The sequence below is a fragment of the Triticum aestivum genome, chromosome 1A (genome assembly GCF_018294505.1).
Source record: "Triticum aestivum cultivar Chinese Spring chromosome 1A, IWGSC CS RefSeq v2.1, whole genome shotgun sequence".
Classification (NCBI taxonomy): Eukaryota; Viridiplantae; Streptophyta; class Magnoliopsida; order Poales; family Poaceae; genus Triticum; species Triticum aestivum.
This window is the reverse complement of record NC_057794.1, coordinates 347592749-347614908: the sequence shown is the minus strand read 5'-3', so window position 1 is coordinate 347614908 and position 22160 is coordinate 347592749.

Here is a 22160-nt window from a genome sequence, read left to right as displayed (position 1 = left end):
CATCGATCGGCTTCAGTTAGCAGCAGTAGCGAAGGAATCGCTCGATCGGGCTCAGTTAACAGCCATCGATCGATCACTCGGGTTCAGTAACGTGTAGCCTGCAGTGCAATCGCTCGGGTTCAGTTAGAGCCCAACGCCTCGCTCGGGTTCAGTTAGAGCCAACGCCTCGCACACACGCGCGTACGTGTACGAGAGAGACGCGCATCGCTCGGCCCTCGACCTCCCACCGTAACCAGGAACTCCCCGAAATTTTCCTCCCCGTCGCTTCTACCACAGTTTTTTCCATCATGGATGGCCCAAAGAATGTCATGCAGCTGCGTCTCCGGCCCGCCCAGGACGAAAAGCCCATTTTCAGTCATGATTTTTTGTCATAGAAGTAGGAGCCCACCACATCTATGATGATACCGGGTTTTGTCACAATTATCGTCATAGAAGTGTCATATGTATGCAGAAAAAAATTTCGTTCGGCCCAAAATGTCAGGGATGTGTCTTTTTTTTGTAGTGGAGGCCGTGTTATGTTTATCTACAGCTTAAAATGTCAGGTCATAAGGGGACCATCACAGTACACGGGAGCAGGAAGATCGCTTTGGAATGTGAGGAAGGTGATGCAGCTTATGCTGAGTCGGTTTGTGCCATTGAGGAATTGAAGTTTTATAAGGACCAAGTTGATCCGGCAGACATGACTACTTTGAAAAAGCCAACTACGGAACACGATCCGGCATTGAAGTTTAAATCAGCCACATATACGAAGATGGTTGATTTTGTTCCTGGCGATTCATCCAAGCAGTTCAGCATCAGTGCTAACCTAGATCCCAAATAGGAAAGCGCGCTCATCGAGTTCATCCGTGAGAACCGGGACATCTTTGCATGGAAACCTTCTGACATGCCAGGTGTACTGAGGGAATTCGCTGAGCACACACTTAACATGGATCCTAAGTTTAAACCGGTCCGGGAGTTTCTCCGCCATTTTAATCAAGAAAGGCGTAAGGCTATCGGTGAAGAAGTAGCTCGGTTGTTGGCCGCAGGGTTTATCATGGAAGTCTTTCACCCGGAGTGGTTGGCTAATCCGGTGCTGGTTCTTAAGAAAAGCGGCACTTGGCGTATGTGTGTAGATTACACAGACTTGAACAAAGCTTGTCCTGCAGACCCCTTTGCCCTCCCTCGTATTGATCAGATCATTGATGCTACGACGGGTTGTGACCGTTTGTGTTTTCTAGATGCTTACTCTGGTTATCATCAGATCAAAATGGCAGTTAAGCACCAGGAGAAGAGAACTTTCATCACTCCCTTTGGAGCCTTCTGCTATATCTCCATGCCCTTTGGGCTCAAGAGTGCCCAGGCGACTTATCAACGCTGTGTTCAGAATTGTCTTCATAAGAAGATTGGGCGCAATGTTCATGCATATGTGGATCATATTGTGATAAAGCCCAGGAAGGAGGAAACATTAATAGACGATTTGAGAGAAACCTTTGACAACCTCCGGGTTTACAAGATGATGCTCAATCCGGAAAAGTGTTCTTTGGTGTACCGGCGGGCAAACTCTTGGGTTTTCTGGTGTCAAATAGAGGCATTGAGGCTAATCCGGAAAAAAATTCAGCAATTACATCTTTGGCTAAACTTGCGTGTATCAATGACATTCAACGTCTGGCCAGTCGGATTGCGGCTTTGAGCCGGTTTATCAGTCATCTTGGGGAGAAGGCTATCCCTTTATATCAGATGCTCAAGAAAACAGATAATTTTGTCTGGAGCGAGGCAACTTGTAAAGCGTTTGAGGATCTGAAGAGGCAGTTAGCTGAACCGCTTGTGCTTGCAGCACCGATCGATAAGGAGCTGTTATTGCTATATGTGGCTGCTAATGCCCGAGCTGTTAGCGTGGCTATTGTGGTGGAGCGCAAGGAAGCTGGCAAGGAATATCCTGTTCAACAGCCGGTTTATTATATCAGTGAGGTACTCATTGAATCAAAGCAGAGGTATCTACATTGGCAAAAGTTGGTATATGGAGTGTTTATGGCAAGCCGGAAGCTTAAACATTATTTCCAGGGCCATCCTGTCACAGTGGTCAGTTCCACCCATCTGGGAGATATCATTCAAAACAGAGAAGCAACTGGCCGGATTGCCAAGTGGGCTATTGAGCTTGGACCTCACGGGCTCAAATATATACCTCGCACATCAATCAAATCCCAGGAACTCGAGGACTTCATCAATGATTGGACGGAGTTACAGGCACCAGAGGAGAAGCCAGATAATATGTATTGGACTATTCACTTTGATGGATCCAGGCAGTTGGAGGGCTCGGGCGCTGGAGTCATACTAACTTCCCCACGAGGTGACAAGTTTTGTTATGTCCTCCGTTTAATGTTCCCTTGTACTAATATGAGGCCTTACTCCACGGTCTTCAGATGGCTAAGGAGATGAACTTAAGGGTTTAAGTGCTTCGGGGATTCAGATATGGTGGGTCAACAGGTGTCTGGCACTTGGGATTCTAAAGACCCACTCATGGCTGCATATCGGCGAGAGGTGGATATAGTGGCTGGTCACTTCAAGGGTTATCAGGTGGACCATGTAGACCGGCGAAAGAATGAAGCGGCGGACGCTTTAAGTCGCCTTGGTTCTCAGTGTAAACTGGTTCCACCCAATGTCTTTCTTGACGTATTGCATAATCCGTCAGGCAAAGTACCAACATAGGAAGATTTGGCTATTCCTGATCCGGAGGCTCAATTGGTGGCGGCTTTGCATGTCATACCGGATTGGACAATGCTGTATCTGGCTTACATGAACCTGGGCGAGTTACCAGACGATGAAACCTTGGCCCGACAGATAATCTGGCGTTCCAAGTCCATGACCATACTCAACGTGGAGTTACATCGTTACAGCGTTTCAGGAGCAATTCAGTGTTGTGTCTCTCCTCAAGAGGGTTGTGAGATTTTGTGAGAAATCCATGAAGGGGATTGTGGTCATCACACCGGTTCAAAGTCTTTGGTTGGTAAAGCTTTTTTCACCATGGTTTTTACTGGTTAACAGCTCATGCTGATGCAGAGGATTTGGTCAAGAGATGTGACGGTTGTCAAAAATTCGCACGCCGTGCTCACATTCTGGCTTAGGAGTTGAGGATGATTCCAATAACTTGGCCGTTTGCGACTTGGGGGCTTGATATGGTTGGACCCTTCAAGCGATCCAAGGACAAAAAGACTCACTTGTTAGTGGCAGTTGATAAATTCACCAAATGGGTGGAAGCAGAGCCAGTCAGTAAGTGTGATGCGGCCATAGCGGTTCAATTCATCAAAAAGGTGATATTCCAGTTTGGCTTTCCACACAGTATTATAACTGATAATGGTACTAATCTGTCAAAGGGAGAGATGGAGGAGTTCTGCCAACGTGAGCACATCCGGCTTGATATAGCATCGGTGGCTCACCCCCAATCTAATGGTCAAGCAGAGAGGGCAAATCAAGAAATTTTGAGGGGTATTAAACCCCGGCTTATGGTTCCTTTAAAGCCGACACCGGGTTGTTGGGTGGAGGAATTGCCTTAGGTGTTATGGAGCATCAACACCATGCCTAACAGATCGACGGGTTACACACCTTTCTTCATGGTTTATGGAGCAGAGGCGGTTCTCCCTAGTGACATCCGTCACGACTCGCCCCGTGTGGCAGCTTACGTTGAAGCGGATAACGAGACAGCTCGTCATGATTCTCTGGACCCGTTGGATGAGGAGCATGATCTTGCAGCAACACGTTCGGCGATTTATCAACAAGATCTCCCACATTATCACAGCCGCCAGGTTAAGACCAGAACCTTTCAAGAGGGTGATTTGGTGCTCCGGCTAATCCAGGATCAAACTGATATGCACAAATTATCCCCACCTTGGGAAGGACCTTTTATGGTCAGCAAGAATCTGCACAACGGGTCATACTACCTCATTGATGTTCGAGAGCACAAAGACTCACGTAAATTGGAGGAGGAGACCAAGCGGCCATGGAACATAGCTCTTCTTCGGCCTTACTATACTTGAGCCATAGGCCCTTCATATGTACATATTTATGACGATGTATATATTATATAATAAACCGAAGCCTCCATTAAAGCGGGGTATCTATTCTTTTTACATCCTGTGTGTGCTTACAAGAGTTTCTACTGACAAAGCAGAGCTTTTTGTTAAACCGGTCTCTGCAGCCGCACGAATTTAAAGAAAATCACTAGGGGGCTTGGTCCTATCTGAACCATAGCTGCACCTCTTGATCGGTTTGAAACCACAAAGGGATATCACTAGGGGGCTTGGTTGTTATCACACCATAGCTACACCTCTTGATAGGCGTTTAGCCACAAAGGAAATTATGTGGGGCCAAAGAGAGTGTTGCACAAAGCACAAACTCAAACATGGGCACCCACTGAGCACAGCTCACAAAGTTACTTGGGGGCTTTTTGTGCAAAGCAACAAAGAGTTTGAAATGACCCTTGTAATTGGCTATCAAGCCACGACTTGGAAGCCTGGTGTATTCACCTAAAACCCCGGGTTAACCTGCCTTCATCAAGTAAGCCACTCCTGTCTAGGTAATCCTGGTATGACCCGCCGAACGTCTAACAAGTCAATCTTGTATAGACCCTGAACTTGTCAAAGTTAAAATGACGATTGGTTAATTGGAGGCCCATCTTAAAAGGCTTTGCCAAATGGTTTAACTCAGAGGCCTGGCAGCCCATGAAAAGCCTCGATTTGGAGCCTGGCAGCTCGTAAAAAGCCTTGCATATTTCTTTTTTGACTCTTATTTGTTAACTTTTTTTGACTTTATAGAGGTTCATAATGTCTTCTGATAAACCGGTGTCCTTGACCCGGCTTGGCTCTCAACTACAAGTTGTCAGTACATGATCAGTTATAAACCGGTGTTCGTTACCCCGATCTGGTTTTGACTAACAAGTCGCCAGTGTTATAAGGAAAACCCGGTGTTTATTATATACCGGTACAGTTTATTATCATAATCCGATGACTTAAGAACGGAGTTATCACCGCTCCGGATTGGTGTTTATACCTTTACCATACAAGCAGTTGGTCAGCCACCGAGGTATGTTCCACATGTTATTCTTATATACAAACTTTGATTATCCATCCAAGTATTGTCTATTCTTGGGGGCATCATGACCCGTCCAGTGGTAAACCACTAGGACACATTTCACGTTCTTGTATTCAGGAACACAATTCATATTGGTTAAGCATAAATAGATCCCAAAAGGTGGAGCAAGTTTTCACATTATCAAAGCATCACAAAACATGCTCGATGGCATGACAGATAAAGGAGTTTTTTGCTATCCTATTACATGAAGCTTTCAAATAGCTCCAATTGAATAGTTATTTTTAAGAATTGACACACAATATCTGGTAAACCGGCGGCCGGTTTAAGATGCTTCATCTGAATGGCTTGATGGTTGAGGGTCAGTTGGTGCGATCACTTCTTCTTCATCCCTCCCCAGACGCTAGAAATCAACCGTCAACCAATCGATTCCAGTTAACGCTTGAAACACAACTTCTTCATGGATAAGGCTGGAAGGGTTAATATCAGGAGCGTAGGTATGGTTACGAATTGGAGGTACAAGTTCTTCGACTTCATGGATTTCGGCAGGCTGTCTCTTCCCTTCAGCGTCATAAGCCGGTTGGAAATGAGACAAGTTTGTGTCCTATGTGAGCTTGCTAGCTATTGGCCGTGTTTCTTTGGTCAGCCTTCGGAGGTCATCATTGTCGAAGTTTGAACCGTCCTCTTTCACACCTGGATATCCTTTGATGATATCCTCCGTTTCAAGATCTGGAATCCATGCCTTGGCTCGGATTAGTGCGGTTAATGCTCCTGCTCTTGCAGCTGCCTTCTTCAGTTTGGTAATCCGGGCTAGTAACATGGCCAGCTTCTCAAGAGTTTCCTTTATCAGTGATGGCGCCGGTTTATTGTAAGCCGCAGTACAAATCGCACGCTGGGACCCAGAGTACAGCTGTTCAATAAGAGTATAAGCCGCTTTAAGCTTCATCCGCATATCTGTGCCCAGATGAGCAATACGAGTGCCTGTTACGGTTTGAAATCAGCGTTCTGGTCAATGATAAGGTCTCATGAATTGGACAAGCTGCATAAAGAGATGCTTACCAAAGATAGCGGAAGTCATGGCGTTTATTTGCCGTTTCAACCTAGTTAGCTCATCCACAACTGGTTTCAGGGCAGCTTCAGCATCTTCAGCTCTTTTGATTAAACTGGTTTTCTCGGTTTCCCAGTCAGCACGATCTTTGTTAAAAGACTCTTTCAGCTTTTCCATCGCTGCCAGGGCTTTGTTCAGCTCCTCTTTAGCTTTTGTAGCTTCTGCTTGTTGAGACTTCACATTCTCTTGCAAATCAGCAGTCCAGGCATCTCTATTGTTTAGTTCGGCCTACAACAATGAAGAAATGTCAAATAACAGGATATATATTTTGTAAAGTACAGAGCGTATAACAAGTTATGCACTTCATACTTGGGGGCTAATGCCTATTTGCTCTGATTCACTACATCTTTTATAAAGTCTCTAGAACAATGCAAGCATTATCCTTGACACTTAGGGGCTAATGTACATCTGTTCAAAACGGACGCATGGATTAAACCCGGATTACCTTACAAAGCTAAACCGGCCTTTGGGGCTATGCTGAGGAAAGCTATATCATTACATTGGTAATGTATTGGCCTTAGTTTTCACTAAGGACCTAACATTTTGAGGATCAGTGGGAGAGACTTAAAGTATTATAAAGACCCGATTCACGATTAACATCATAAAACGGCCCTTGGGGGCTACTTGGGCTGGCATTTCAATGTTGGAATCAAGAAGTAAAGGGAGATGAACATACCTCATAGCATTCTTTCATTAAATTCACCAAACTGGCTTCATAGTCACGGTTTGAGTGCAGACGGTTTAAGAAATCGGAGTGAAGCTCTTCAGCGTTGAGATGGGCATAACTTGATAAGTCAGTACTCCATTTGCCCTTCTCCCTAGTAGCACGCTCTTCTTTGGCGCTATGTTGGGCCAAAATTACGGGATGGCTAGGAGAGCTGTGGCCCATACCAGTAATAATAACATCATCTCCCTGGCCTTCAGTGGTTTTTTTGGGTGATAACGGAGTTTCAGTATCTCTCATTGGACTAGCCCGGTTTGGAGCTGCCGGTTCAGTGTCAGGCACGACAGGGTCAGCTTCTGGTGGTTCATAAGTATTCTAATCTTGAAGGGGCGGTTCATCAGCGGCGGTTTCAGGATGAGGACCCTCCGGTTCACGAGTTTGGTCCGGTTCACCTCTCTACTCTTCTTCAAAAACTGCCTGGTCTTCTGATGGATTGTTGACCTGAGCTTTCTTGCTGGGTCTGGCTTTGGCTCTGCAAATAAATTAAAAGAGGGTTAGCATCTTATTCAAGATTTGTAACGCATTGGAAGAAGGAGTTGAAAAACTTACCCAGCCACAGTTTTTAGAGGAGGGAGTTGGGTTGCTGTCGACTCGCCAAAGGATGAGGGAGGTGTCACCTGATAATTTGAATCGGACGGATTAAGAGGTTGTCTGAAATAACCTGCCTTGGGATAAGAATGGTCAGAAGTGGAAGAGACCTCAGACCGACGCTTCCGAGCTGGGGTATCAGGTAAACCGGCCGAAGTGACCTGTTGGCCACTGTGCCGGGTTGTCCGGCGAGCTTCATGCTGCTGTGTCTTCAAAATAAATGTTGGGTCCAAGTAAGCAAGAGGATGAGAAAAGCTTACTTTACGGACTACTTGACCAGTTTTTTGTGTTGGCATAGAGTCTGAATCGGAGGAAAGGGTAATTACCTCTACATCATCAGCTTGACTGCCTTCTACGTCCTCCCAATAAAGATCATTATTAATGAGGTGCATGAAAAGGGAGCCAAGTGAGTCAAGTTCTACCTCAACTTCCAGATCATCAGCATCGTCATCAAGTTTCATGTTGATCCGGTCAGCCATTTTCCGCTTTGAGGTCCGCTTGACGGCTTTGGTTTTGGGACGAGATGGTTTGACAGCTTTATCCCCGGTTGGCTTCACTGCTTTCTCTATGGATTTACGTTTCCAGAAGGGATCATCACCCTATTCATACATAAACAGAAGAAGGATTACAAGTTGAAACAAGTTAAAGACATCAAAGATGAACAGGAAGTATAGTACTTACAGCAGGCGTTTTGTTCTTGGTATAGAAGGGGTTTAAGCTGGTTTGACTACAGACTGATTCCGATTCATTCAAAATTTCCTTTACGCTTTCAGTGACCTCTTCATCGGTCACCTGAATGTTGATATGGCGTTGAGGGTCTTCAACATCACCGGTGTACTCACACATTAAACCGGGGCGCCGACTTAGCGGCAAGATGCTCCAAGATATCCAACAGCGCACGAAATCAACGCCTGTTAAACCGTTGGCCATAAAAGCCCAGAGCTTGGCGAGTTGAGGGGCATACTTGGCCCGTTCTGCAGAACTTAAATGTTGCGGCATTGGATGCGTGTTGGAAAGCCGGTGATCACGATAGCCTGGAAGGGGATTTTCATCTTCAGGAGAAGTATCTCTGCAGTAAAACCAAGTCTGGTTCCATTCCTTAGGATGGCTGTGCAGTTTGGCATGAGGGAATTCAACTTCCTTCCGCTTTTGAATATAAACACCACCAAGTTCAGTGTTGGGACCATTTACAAATTCGGTGCGCTATTTCAGATGAAAGAAGTCCCGGAACAGTTCAGCAGTCGGTTCTTCTTGTAAATACACTTCACAGAAGACCTGGAAGTTGCATAGTTGGACATCGAGTTGGGTCCAATATCTTGAGGATGGAGTTGGAAACTGGCAAGCACGTCTCGGTAGAACTTTGATCCTGGCGGTTTGAAACCACGGCCTATGTGGTCGACAAAGACCACAACCTCACCCTGCCTTGGGGTTGGAGGATTTTCTGTTCCGGGAACTCGCCATCGAATTTCAGTTTTCTTAGGCAAGGTGCCAATGCTGACCATCCTGTTCAATTGTTCCTCGGTGACCCGGGAACGAGCCCAATTGCAAGCGGCAAACTGTTTGGCCATTGTAAAACAAAAAGCTGGAAAAGAAATGCCGGTTTACAAATCATTCATTGTGGTATATAAGATGCAGTGGGATAAAGATATACAGGTATGTGAAATTGCATAAACTAGAGACAATACAATAGTGAATGGCAAAGTCATGTCAAGGGCATACATGTGTTGTTAAACTGGACTATTACAATCAACATAAAGAAGGTTTGCCGGTTTACTAGGGGACTAATGGTAGGAGATAGATTGTTTTTGCAAAGGTAAACCGCCTATGTAGTACAGAGGATACAAATCTAAGGCGAAAAGGGCTAAGTAAGGAAAAACAAGTTTCACAAGATCACATGGGAATTTTGGATCTACCGAAGACAGAAAGGCAAAAATATTTTGACCTAAAAAGGGTAGGACCTGAAACAGTTTATGAAGAACTACATCAGTTTTTTGCGCATAAGGGTTTGTGGTGGTAACAGAAGATTAGACACGGCAAGGGATACGTCAGGCATGAAGTGTACATCTATAGACTAAGGAGGAACAGGGAAGAACAACACTGAAGCACTGATGAACTTCAGAGAACTGCGAAGAACAGGGAAACCCTAATGAATCTAAGGAAGGAGGAAAGGACTTACTGCGGCTGCGGAAGCAGCGGAGGTGTGCTGCAGAACTCTGGTATGAACAGGTTGATGCAGCAGCCAATGGTGCGGCAGAGGTGAGGCTTGACGATGGTGGCGGCGCTCAGGTGCAGAGGTGTCGCGAGGAGGAAGAAGAAGCGAACGATACGAGGGAAAAAATGATAAGGACCCGTGGCCCTATTTATAAGGTGAAGCGATAAGGCGACAAGTGCGGGAATCGAGCAGCTCAAAAATGGTTAGTTAATAATGGTGTCGCTTAGATGACTGGATATGCATTAATGAAGGTAATCTTCAGCTTCAACGGATAGATGACGTCAGGGTGGTTTATCATGATCCTGAAGTATGACGTCACGGCGGTTTACAAGATCAAGGTGAAGATGCAAGGGAGGAATTTTTCTAAGTATTGAAGATTGACATGAACAAGTTCAAACCAACCTGGGGCCTAATGTTGGGGATAGTACTACTAGACGTAAACCGGCCAGGGGTAGCCCGGTTAACCTTATGAAGATTAGAAGCCCATGAAGACATAAGAATGATGGCGGTTTATGAAGGCCCATGGCCTAGAGGCGAGTTAAGGCATGTAGATGTAAACCGACCTTGTTATGTAACTTGTATTGTAAGATAGGAAGGATAGAGACCGAACCGGACACGTTTATAATCCGGCTTTGGGACTCTGTAAACCGGCGGGCGTCGACCTATGTATATAAAGGGACGACCTGGCAGTGGTTTAGGGACAACAGACAACAACTCGAGAGCCAGACAAAGCGGATTCGCTCCCTGGCCTTCGAAACTCCAGCAATATCAATCACAACTAGACGTAGGCTTTTACCTTCATCGAAGGGGCTGAACTAGTATAAACTCCCCGTGTCCCCCTTGTTCCGGTTTAACCCCTTTAAGCTAACCCGTTGCGATGGCTCCATGACTAAGTCCTTTCACAAGGACATCTGCCGTGACAAACCCATGACACCTTTGGTGGGATTCACGTCTTCATCGGCAAGATTGGCGAACTGGGCCCTGAGCTGGACACCTGCACTGACATCGTCGAGACGGCTCAGTGTGCAAGCCCTTCCCCGGTTCAACAAGCAGCAAGGCATGTTTTCGTAGGTGTCATCCATGGAGCAGAACATGAGGATGGACCAACATCTGATGGAGAAACAGTTGTCTGTTCTGATGACGAGTCTTCAACCGGAGAGACCGAGTCGCTGTATCAGTTGCAGGACGGCCGGATTAGCGGAGGTTCCGATGGCAACAGTATTCCGGACCCCCTCGATCTGCCAAATCGGGTCGCTGTCTTCATGGCCGAAACCCAACCAGCGCAGCACTATTCTACCGCCACAGCGATGTTCTTCAGTTCAGCAACAGCAACGCCAGCAGGAGCAGGGGGCTCTGCGCCGCCTCCCGCTCATGTTTTGTCTGATTTGTTCGACGCTTTGGCAACATTGATGGTCGCGGAGGTGGACGCGGTAGCCCGAGATCAGCACAACGCGGAGATTGCAAAGGTGAAAGATCAGATAACTCAGGCTAAAGCGGACCTGGCAGCAGAGAACGCCAGGATGGCTATAGAACGGGCCGAGTTGAAAGCTTAGGCCTACCGGCTTAGGTTGGACCAGAATGCCTCAGATGAGGTCATGAGAAGAAGATACCGGTCGCACCTCCCGTCAGGTTATGAGCCAAAAAATCTCTTCAACACGCCAGGAGCCGGAACCAGTAACCAGCCAATGGTAAACCGGATGGAGGCGTCGGGAACAGGAGCGCCGGTTCAGCCGCGCATAATGGACCCACCTCGTCAGAACAACGTTGTACCGCAGTATGTTCCAACGCCCCCGGGGCATTAGTCCAACCCGTTAGACAACATTGTGGCCACCGCTTCACGATTGGCAGCCCTCCCAGCTAACGGCAAGTCACCAGTGGCGATTGAGACACGACGGGCCAGAGAGCTCCTTCAAACAGCTTTAAACCAGCGGCAGGCTTATTTGCATAGTCGCGAGAGGATTCATTCCACCCCCCGTCCGAGTCCGAGCTACAGTAGGCACGTTGAGGATGAACCGGCTGTATCAAGCAGTGCACGTCACTGTAACTCGCCGCGAGGGCACAACCCGGCAGGTGGAGGTGCTAATGCATAGGATGTGGTGGATCATGGTCGTGCATGTCGAGAAGCCGAGTTAGCAGCTCTGCATGCAGCTCGTCAACAAACTCTGGTTCGCCCTACCGCTTCAGTGGAGCCAGGCGTGGTCTTCAGTTCTTTAGGGGTGCCGTGTCTTACCCCCGCTTTACGTAATGTACGACTGCCAAGGATTTTAAGAGACCTCGTAAGGTGCCCAATTACACCGCCGATTTGCAACCAAAGTCATGGGTTGAAAGTTATGAGATGGCAATGGAGATGTTGGATGTGGATGAAGCGGTGTGTGCTAAATACTTCACCATGATGTTGGTGGGGACATCTCGTACTTGGTTAAAGAGCTTACCAGCTAACTCTGTCGGATCATGGGGCGAGTTAAAACACCGGTTTATCCAGAATTTTAAAGATACTTGTAAGCAGCCTATGTCGATTGTGGACCTGGCCGCTTGTGTTCAAGGGGATGGGGAGTCTACAAACCATTGGGTGAAGCGGATCTCAGCTATTCTGCATTCGTCGGATCGTATCAACGCGGATACAACAGTGTTAACATTGGAGGGCAATTGCTGGTTTCTATGGTTAAGACTGAAGTTAGGAAGGCTCAAACGTCACTGCAATGACATGTCAACGCTTATGGCCGCTTTGGTTAAATATGTCGATTCAGATAGTACCAAAGACCCTGACTCAGAGGAGGACAAACCGGGGAAAGGGAATAAGAATGGCAACACCAAGGGACAATAGCATAACCCGGCAGGTCATGGGAACAATGGTAAGCGCAAAGCAGACAATAGTTTGGACTTTGTGGCTAACACCAATGCTCAGGATAACGGTCAGCGTCGTAAGGGAAAACAACCCCAGAGGGGCGGAGGGTCAGGCCCCAATCTGGAGCGCCTATTAAATCAACCTTGTCCAAAGCATGGATTGAAGGAGAGGCCAGCTTCACATCTTTGGAAGGATTGTTACATCATGCGAGAGTTCAAGAACTCCAATATGTTTCAGTACGGCAATGGCCCGCCCGGCGGTTCAGGATGTGGTTTTCACGGGCCGGGTTATGGAGGCAGCAGCTCTGGTTCAGGATTTCAAGGCAATCAAACCGGACATAGCAACCAAGGGAACCAGGGCAACCAGGGAGGTTATAACCATCAGGGGAATCAGCGCCAGCAGTCGGGTTATCAGAGCAATGCGAAGTGGTTGAATAGTGGGTAGTATCATGTCTTCACCACTAGCTTGTGCAAGTGTGATTAGAAGCTTCACAAGAGGGCCGTAAACTCTGTTGAACCGGCGGTGCCTCAGTATGTGCGCTGGTCTGAGCAACCCATTTTATGGAGTAGAGAGGATCACCCACCTCGGGTTGGTAATCTGGGTCATCTGGCCTTAGTGGTGGCACCTCGGGTTGGGGGGTATAAGTTCACCAAGGTGCTTATGGATGGGGGAAGCAGTATCAATATTGTTTACTATGATACCTTCCGCCGTATGGGGTTGACAGATAAGAATCTTAAACCATCGAACACCGTTTTTCATGGTGTGGGGCCCGGTAAGTCTGTGTATCCAGTGGGAAAGATATCCCTAGAGGTGGCCTTTGGAGATGATCATGATTTGAGATCAGAAACATTGACTTTTGAGGTGGTGAAAATCAAGAGTCTGTATCACGCCCTGTTTGGGCGACCGGCTTATGCCAAGTTCATGGCAAGGCCGTGTTATGTTTATCTGCAGCTTAAGATGCCAGGTCATAAGGGGACCATCACAGTACACAGGAGCAGGAAGATCGCTTTGGAATGTGAGGAAGGTGATGCGGCTTACGCTGAGTCGGTTTGTGCCACAGAAGAGTTGAGGTTTTATAAAGACAAGGTTGATCCGGCAGACATGACTTCTTTGAAAAAGCCAACTATAGAGCACGATCCGGCGTTGAAGTTTAAATCGGCCACAGACACAAAGATGGTTGATTTTGTTCCTGGCGATTCATCCAAGCAGTTCAGCATCAGCGCTAACCTGGATCCTAAATAGGAAAGCACGATCATCGAGTTCATCCATGAGAACCGGGACACCTTTGCATGGAAGCCTTCCAACATGCCAGGTGTACCGAGGGAACTCGCTAAGCACACACTTAATATAGATCCTAAGTTTAAACCGGTCAGGCAGTTTCTCCGCTGTTTCAGCGAAGAAAGGCGTAAGGCTATTGGTGAGGAGGTAGCTCGGCTGTTGGCCGCAGGGTTTATAGTGGAGGTTTTTCACCCGGAGTGGCTAGCTAATCTGCTGCTGGTTCTTAAGAGAAAGCGCACTTGGCGTATGTGTGTGGACTACACAGACTTGAACAAGGCATGTCCAACTGATCCTTTTGCCCTCCCTCGTATTGATCAGATTATTGATGCTACGGCAGGTTGTGACTGTTTGTGTTTTCTGGATGCTTACTCTGGTTATCCTCAGATCAAAATGGCAGTTAAGGACCAGGAGAGGACAACTTTTATAACTCCCTTTGGAGCCTTCTGCTATGTCTCCATGCCCTTTGGGCTTAAGAGTGCCCAGGCGACTTATCAGCGTTGTGTTCAGAATTGTCTTCATAAACAAATTGGGCGCAATGTTCATGCATATGTGGATGATATTGTGGTGAAGTCCAGGAAGAAGGAAACACTGATAGATGACTTGAGAGAGACTTTTGACAACCTCCGGGTTTATAAGATGATGCTTAATCCGGACAAATGTGTCTTTGGTGTTCCAGCAGCCAAGCTCTTGGGTTTTCTAGTGTCAAACAGGGGCATTGAGGCTAATCCGGAGAAGATCACAGCTATCACCTCTCTGGCTAAACCGACATGTATCAATGACATTCAGCGTCTGGTAGGCCGGATTGCGGCTTTGAGCCGGTTTATCAGTCGTCTCGGGGAGAAGGCTATCCCTCTATATCAGATGCTAAAGAAAACTGATGACTTTGTCTGGAGCGACGCGGTAGATAAAGCGTTTGAGGATCTGAAGAGGCAGTTAGCTGAACCGCCTATGATTGCAGCTCTGATTGATAAAGAGCCTCTACTGCTCTATGTGGCTACTAATGCCCGGGCTGTTAGTGTGGCTATAGTTGTGGAGCGCAAGGAGACTGGAAAGGAGTATCCGGTTCAACGGCCGGTTTATTATATCAGTGAGGTGCTTATCGAATCAAAGCAGAGGTATCCGCATTGGGAGAAGCTGGTGTATGAGGTGTTTATGGCAAGCCGGAAGCTTAAGCATTATTTTCAGGATCATCCTATCACAGTGGTCAGTTCAGCCCCTCTAGAAGATATCATTCAAAACAGGGAAGCAACTGGCCGGATTGCCAAGTGGGCCATTGAGCTTGGACCTCACGGGCTCAAGTATACACCTCGCACACCGATCAAATCTCAAGCACTCATGAACTTCATCAATGATTGGACAGAGTTGCAGGCACCAGAGGAAAAGCCAGATAACACTTATTGGACTATTCATTTTGACGGGTCCAAGCAATTGGAGGGCTCGGGGGCTGGAGTCATATTAACTTCCCCACGAGGTGACAAGTTTTGTTATGTTCTTCACTTAATGTTCCCTTGTACTAACAATGCAGCTGAGTACGAGGCCTTACTCCACGGTCTTCAGATGGCTAAGGATATGAACTTAAGCCGGGTTAAATGCTTCGGTGACTCGGACCTAGTGGCCCAACAGGTATCTGGCACTTGGGATTCTAAGGACCCACTCATGGCTGCATATCGACGAGAGGTGGACATAGTGGCTGGTCATTTCAAGGGTTATCAAGTTGACCATATAGACCGGCGAAAGAATGAAGTGGCGGACGCTTTAAGTCGCCTAGGCTCTAAGCGTAAAACAGTGCCACCTAATGTCTTCCTCGACGTACTACATAATCCATCGGTCAAGATACCCACAGAGGAAGAGTTGGCTATTCCTGACCCGGAGGCCCAATTGGTGGCAGCTTTGCATGTTATACCGGATTGGACAGTCCCGTACTTGGCTTACATGAACCAGGGCGAGTTACCGAAGGGCGAAACCTTGGCCCGGCAGATAATATGGCATTCCAAGTCAATGACCATAATCAATGGGGAGTTACATCGTTACAGCGTCATAGGAGCAATTCAGCGTTGTGTGTCTCCTCAAGAGGGTTGTGAGATTTTGCGAGAAATCCACGAAGGAGATTGTGGTCACCACGCCAGTTCAAAATCATTTGTGGCTAAGGGTTTTCTTCATGGTTTCTATTGCTTGACAGTTCATGCTGATGCTAAGGATTTAGTTAAAAGGTGTGACGGTTGTCAAAAATTTGCACGCCGCGCTCAAGTTCCGGCTCAGGAGTTGAGAATGATTCCAATCACTTGGCCGTTTGCAACTTGGGGGCTTGATATGGTTGGACCCTTTAAGAGATCCAAGGACAAAAAGACCCACCTATTAGTGGCAGTTGACAAGTTTACCAAATGGGTAGAAGCAGAGCTAGTCAGTAAGTGTGATGTAGCCACGGCGGTTCAATTCATCAAAAAGGTGATATTCCGGTTTGGTTTCCCACATAGTATTATAATTGATAATGGTACTAATCTGTCAAAGGGTGAGATGGAGGTTTTGCCAACGTGGGCACATCCGGCTTGATGTAGCATCAGTGGCTCACCCCCAGTCTAATGGTCAAGCATAGAGGGCAAATCAAGAAATTTTGAGAGGTATTAAACCCCGGCTTATGGTTCCTTTAAAGCGGACACCGGGTTGTTGGGTGGAGGATTTACCTTCTGTGTTATGGAGTATCAACACCACATCAAACAGATCGACGACTTATACACCTTTCTTCATGGTTTATGGAGCAGAGGCGGTTCTGCCTAGTGACATCCGTCATGACTCACCCCGTGTAGCGGCTTATGTTGAAGCTGACAATGAGAAGGCACGTCAGGACTCATTGGACTTGTTGGATGAGGAGCGTGATCTTGCAGCGGCACGTTCGGCGATTTATCAACAAGATCTCTGGCATTATCACAGCCGCCGGGTTAAAACCAGAACTTTTCAAGAGGGTGACCTGGTGCTCCGGCTCATCCAAGATCAAACTGATATGCACAAGTTATCCCCACCTTGGGAAGGACCTTTTGTGGTCAGCAAAAACCTACACAACGGGTCGTACTACCTTATCGATATTCGAGAGCACAAAGACTCGCGTAAATCAGAGGAGCAGACAAAGCGGTCGTGGAATATAGCTCTTCTTCAGCCTTACTATACTTGAGCCATAGGCTCTTCTTATGTACATACTTATAACAATGTATATATTATATAATAAATCGGAGCCTCGGCTAAAGCGGGGTCTCTGTTCCTTTTTTACATCATGTGTGGTTTCACAGGGGTTTCTATTGATAAAGCGGAGTTTTATTAACCCGGCCCATAAGGCCACACAGATATAAAGAAAGTCACTAGGGGGCTTGGTCGTATTCGAACCATAGCTACACCTCTTGATCAGTTTAAAACCAAAAAGGGATATCACTAGGGGGCGTGGTTGTCTTCACACCATAGCTACACCTCTTGATAGGCTTCAAGCCAAAAGGAAATTATGTGGAACCAAAGAGAGTATGTTGCATCAAGCACAACTCAAACATAGGTAAGCACTGAGCACAACTCAAATATTACCTGGGGGCTCCTTGCTTCTCAAAGAACAAACGAGCTTGCACCCTTGTAGTAGGCTATCAAGCCAGGCTTGGAAGCCAGGTGTATTCACCTAAAACCCCGGGTTATCCTGCCTCTTTAAGTAAGCCACTCCATCCAGGTAAACCTGGTATGACCCATCGAACGTTTGACAAGTCAATCCCATGGACCCTGAACTTGTCAAAGTTAAAATGGTGATTGGTTAAAGATTGAGGTCCATCTTAAAAGGCTTTGCAAAATGGTTTAACTCAGCGGCCTGGCAGCCCATGAAAAGCCTCGATTTTGGGCCTGGCAGCCCATGAAAAGCCTTGTATATTTATTTTTGATTTGCTATTTTTAATATCTTTGGATAAGGGATTTATGAATATTTCTGATAAACCGGTGTTTATTACAACCCGACGTGACTTTCAACGCTTAGTTGATAGTACATGACCAGTTTTAAACCAGTAGTACGTTGCTCCGGTCTGGTTTTGACTAGATGTCACCAGTATTATACAAATCAGCAGCTATTATAGCCCAGTATGGTTTTTATATGAACCGGCAAGAGGGCAAGGAGTCATCAACACTCCAGATTGGTGTTTGTCACCTTTACTATACAAGCAGTTGGTCAGCCAACAAGGTATGTCGCAGATATCATCTATTTTATCTGGTTAATACAAATCTTGGTTATCCATCCAAGTTATGTATATATGTTTGGGCATCATGACCCGTCCAGTGGTAAACCACTAGGACACTTTCAAGTTCTTATACGCAGGAACACAAATCATAATGGACTATGCATAAATAGATCCCAAAAGCAGAACAAGTTTTCAAGGTATCAAGCAAAACAAACATGCTCGATGGCATGGCAGAAAAAGGTGTTCCTGCTATCCTATTACAAGGCGCTTCAAACGACCCAAATTGAATAATTGTTTTCAAGAAGTGGCAGACTGTAACTGATAAACCGGCCGCCGGTTTAGGATTCCTCATCGGGCCGGCTTGACGATTGAGGATCATCTTGCGTGGTCACATTCTCTTCATCCCTCCCCAGATGCTAGAAATCAACAGTCAACCAATCGATTCCAGTTAAAGCTTGAAAAACGGCCTCTTCATGGATAAGACTGGAGGGGTCAATGTCAGGAGCATAAGTATGCTTACGGATTGGAGGCACAAGATCTTCAACATTATGGATCACTGCGGGCTGTCTTTTTCCCTCAGCATCATAAACTAGTTGGAAATGAGATAAATCCGTGTCCTCCACCAGTTTGCTTGCTATTGGTCGCATCTCCTTTGTCAGCCTTCGAAGATCGTCGTTATTAAAGTCTGAGCCGTCTTCTTTCACACCAGGATACCCTTTGATGATATCTGCCGGTTCAAGATCCGGAATCCATGCCTTGGCCCGGATTAGTGCGATCAGCGCTCCTGATCTTGCGGCTAATCTCTTCAGTTTGTTGATCCGGGAAGGTAGCATGGCCAGCTTTTCAATAGTTTCCTTTATCAGCGATGGCGGAGGCTTGTTATAAGCTGCAGTGCAAATGGCTCGCTGGGATCCAGAGAACAACTGTTCTATCAAGGTGTAGGCCGCTTTAAGTTTCATCTGCATGTCAGAGCCCAGATGAGCAATGCGGGTCCCTGTCATGGTTTAGCATCAGTAAACCGGTCATTGACAAAGATCTTATGAATTAGACAAACTGCACGAGGAGGTATTTACCAAACACAGCAGAAGTCATGGCGTTAATCTGCCGCTTCAAGCTGGTCAGTTCGTCAACCACCGGCTTCAGGGCTGTCTCTGCGTCCTCGGCTTTCTTGGTTAAAGCGGCCCTTTCCGTCTCCTAGTCTGCACGCTCTTTGTCAAAGGTTTCTTTCAGCTTCTCCATAGCTGCTAAGGCATTGGTCAGCTCTTCTTTGGCTTTGGAAGCCTCTGCTTGTTGAGATTTTACATTTGCTTGAAGGTCTGTGGTTTGAGCATCCTTGTTGTTCAGCTCAGCCTACAAAGGTAAGATATATCATCAAAACAGGTTATGAAGTACCAAGCATATAACAAGTTATGCACTTTGTACTTAGGGGCTAATGCCTATTTGCTCAATCGTCAACATATTTTTCACAAGTCTCAAGTACAATGCAAGCATTATCCTTAACACTTGGGGGCTAATGTACATCTGTTCAAAGCTGGCGCAATTATTCAAGACCCGGTTTACCTCGCAAAGCAAACCGGCCCTTGGGGGCTACATAGGACAAAAACTACAGGAATATAATGATCACGTCTGATTTACTTAAAAAAGATCAGTTGCTATATGGAGGACAAGTTTGTAAGAGTTAAGGTATTATACAGTCCCGGTTTATGATTGTCATCATGAACCATCCCTTGGGGGCTACTTGGGTTGATGTTTGTACTTTGGATTCAAGAAAGGAAAGTGATGAAAATACCTCATAGTGCTCTTTCATCAGGTTCACTAAACCGGCTTCATAATCACGGTTTGAGTGCAGACGGTTTAGAAAACCAGAGTGGAGTTCTTGAGTGCTGAGATGGGCATAGCTTGACAAGTCAGTGCTCCATTTGACTTTTTCCATGGCAGCACGCTCTTCCTTGGCACTATGTTTGGTCAAGATTACAGGATGGCCAGGAGAGGTGTGACCAATACCAGTAATGATAGCATCGCCTTCTTTTTCTCCAGCAGCCTTTTCTGGAGTTGATGGAGTGTCAGTACCTTTCACTGGGCTAGAAGGCCTATCATCAGCCCGGATTGGATCTGCCGGTTCAGCATCAGGCACAGCAATGTCAACTTCTGGTTGTTCATCGATACTGTGATCTTGAGGGGGTGGCTCATCAAAAGTAGCTTCAGGATTGGGACCCTCCGGTTCAACAGTTTGTTCTGGTTCAACTGTTTGCTCCGGTTCAAGAACCACCTGGTCGTCGGGCGGATTGTTCACCCGAGCCTTTTTGCTGGGTCTGGCTTTGGCTCTAAAAACAGAAAAAGATGTGAAAGTTAAGCATAGTATACAAAGTATGCAAACATTCAAAGAAGGGGTTCAAGTACTTACCCAGCTACAGTTTTGAGAGGAGGAAGTTGGGTCGCTGTTGACTCACCAGAGGATGAGGGAGGTGTCACCTGATAATTCGAATCGGGTGGATTAAGAGGTTGTCAGAAATAACATGCCTGGGGATAAGAATTGTCAGAAGTGGGTGAGACCTCAGATCGGCGCGTTCGAACCGGGGTGTCAGGTAAACCGGCGGACGTGACCTTTTGGCCGCTATGCTGGGTGGTGCGGCGAGCCTCGTGCTGCTGCGTCTTCAAAATAAATGTTGGGTCGAAATGATCAAGAGGATGAGAAAAGCTTACTTTCCAGACTGCTTGACGGATTTTTTGTGTTGGCATAGAGTCTGAACCGGAGGAAAGGGTAATTACCTCTACATCGTCAGCTTGGCTTCCCTCCACATCCTCCTGATAAGTATCATTGTCAATGAGATGCATGAAAAGGGAACTAGGTGAATCAAGTTCTACCTCAACTTCCAGTTCATCTGGGTCGTCATCCAGTTCCATGTTGATGCGTTCAGCTGCCTTCCGCTTTGAGGTTTTCTTGACGGCTTTTGTTTTAGGACGGGAAGGCTTTGCCGCTTTCTCCTGAGGCTTCCTTTTCCAGAACGGATCGTCACCCTGTTTAAAAGAGGGGCAAAGGATATTCAAAGCTTATATAGTACAAGGATATCAAGTGTAAAGTGGAAGATAATACTTACAGTAGGCGGTTTGTTTTTAGTATAAAAGGGGTTTAATCCGGTTTGGCGACAGACGGCCTCCGATTCATTCAATATCTTTTTGACAGACTATGTTACTTCTTTGTCTGTTAGCTGAATGTTGATATGGCGTTGGGAGTCTTCTACATTGCCAGTATACTCGCACATTAAACCGGTGCGGCGACTTAATGGCAGGATGCTCCAGGATATCCAGCAACGGACAAAGTCTATACCTGACAAACCGTTGGCCATAAAGGCTCGGAGCTTGGTGAGTTGAGGGGCATATGAGGCCCGTTCCTAGGCACTTAGACGTTGCGGCAGTGGATGAGTATTGGCGAGCCGGTGAGCACGATAACCCAGCAGAGGGTTCTCATCTTCAGGGGAGGTGTCTTTACAATAGAACCAAGTTTGGTTCCAGTATTTGGGGTGACTGTGCAGCTTAGCATGAGAAAATTTAACTTCTTTCCTTTTCTGAATGGATATGCCGCCAAGTTCAGTATTGGGACCGTCTACGAATTTAGTACGCCGGTTCAGATGAAAGAAGTCTCGGAACAACTCAACCATTGGCTCTTCTTGTAAGTACACTTCAAAGAAGACTTGGAAGTTGCATATATTGGATACCGAGTTGGGTCCACTATCTTGAGGGTGGAGCTGAAAACTGGCAAGCACATCCCGGAAAAACTTTGACCGAGGCGGTTTGAGGCCATGATCTAGAAAGAATTGGTCTAATAAACTTGATGAGGCTTTGTGGTCTTATAGAACTGCTTATAAAACCCCTATGGGTATGTCTCCATATAAAATGGTTTATGGAAAAGCATGTCACTTACCTATTGAACTAGAACATAAGACGTATTGGGTTATTAAAGAGCTCAATTATGATTTTAAACTTGCGGTGAAAAGAGGTTATTTGACATTAGCTCGCTTGATGAATGGAGAACCCAAGCCTATGAGAATGACAAGTTGTTTAAAGAAAAAGTTAAAAGATGGCATGATAGAAGGATACAAAAGCATGAGTTTAATGTAGGTGATTATGTTTTGCTATACAACTCTCAT